Consider the following 1,387-nt stretch of genomic DNA (forward strand, 5'->3'; position numbering starts at 1 on the left):
GCATCACGTTGAAATTCAAGATATCTGTGGAATAAAAAATAAAATAAATAAACTTGTCAATGCCAAAAAGAGCCTTATGTCGCAGAACCCTGTCTTATGGAAAAACTCCTTTCAACTCTGCATGTTCTCACATCTGGATCATTTGCCTCAGTGGTGACAGCCAGTAGCACATACAAAATTCTTAATTCAATAGGGTGGTCTGCACCACTTCTGTTGTCATTTGCACATTTACACTAAGGGTTGCGTCACACRGCAACATTTCAAAACTGGCCKATTTTYAAAGACTGAGAGAGCCCACGTGTGAGGATAAAAAATCATGGATCTACCAGGTTTGGTCCTGCAGTGTGTGGTGTACAGCCACACGGCAAGAGACAACACACCACACACTAAAATATATTTCATTTWTGAACATTCAGATGTCAGATGTGAAATCACAGAAGACCTCTGAAATCTCACGAGAATTCAGATGTCAGAAGAAAAATCTTGCGTGACCCCCAGAGTGACGTGATTTCAGAGTAAATAAATAAACATTTGTGACTAGAAAGAAACAATATTGATCGTTTGTGGGCTATTTTTACCAGAGGAAAAACAATTCCATAGAACTTAAAACATCCAGCTGATRTTCTGCTGAGTCATGACAGTTTTTTATGTCTTCTGTATTTTGGATTCCCCTCCATGTTTACGTTTCCTCACTTTCTGATTGGCTRCACATCACATTCAACAGGCTGCAAGCTCGTTTGTTTTCAGGCGAACACTACACACACTGTGATATCAGGCCAAAAAATCAAACATGTTGAATATCCCCAATTTGAGGTCGAAGTGGTCCCGATGTCCTTCCGAGCCGACTCAATCACTTTTAACTCACCACCCAGGAATATCTGCTCAGATTATCTTTAGAGCAGGGGTGTCAAACTCATTTTACAGAGGGCCACATGAGCGTTATGGTGGCCCTCAAAGGGCCAGTTTTAATGAACTTTGACGTTTCATGTTTAACTTTGACYAAACAGTATTTTAACACGTCCTCTTTTAAACACTGATAAGAACTAAGTGTAGGCTACTACTGTCTAAATCTGAAATAAACACAGAAATATTATTAAAAATAAAACGAAAAAAGTTTTACTCACTGATGAGTTTGTAGTAAGTAGCTAATATGCATTAGGGCAGATTTAGTTTATGGTTGATGCTGACTATATAGCAGTTTATTTTGAGACATTATTACTGTGCTATCTAACTAAATTGCTCAGTTACTTAAAGCCAACAGCTCAGGGGCAGGAAAGTTATTATTTTTCGCCTTTTAATGTTATTTTGTTGCATTTAATCATAAACTTAAAGTTTACCATTGTCATAAGAAACAATTTTCATGTTGTTATAGCTCGACCGTGAAGGA

General features: G+C 37.8%; 1 protein-coding gene across 1 annotated transcript in view; it reads right to left on the reverse strand.

The window, feature by feature from the left end:
* Window positions 1-1,387, reverse strand: part of cdhr2 (cadherin related family member 2) — a gene marked incomplete in the record, with an annotated part of 23,016 nt that overhangs the window by 15,752 nt on the left and 5,877 nt on the right.

This window comes from Austrofundulus limnaeus, unplaced genomic scaffold, assembly GCF_001266775.1.
Source record: "Austrofundulus limnaeus strain Quisiro unplaced genomic scaffold, Austrofundulus_limnaeus-1.0 Scaffold118, whole genome shotgun sequence".
Lineage (NCBI taxonomy): Eukaryota > Metazoa > Chordata > Actinopteri > Cyprinodontiformes > Rivulidae > Austrofundulus > Austrofundulus limnaeus.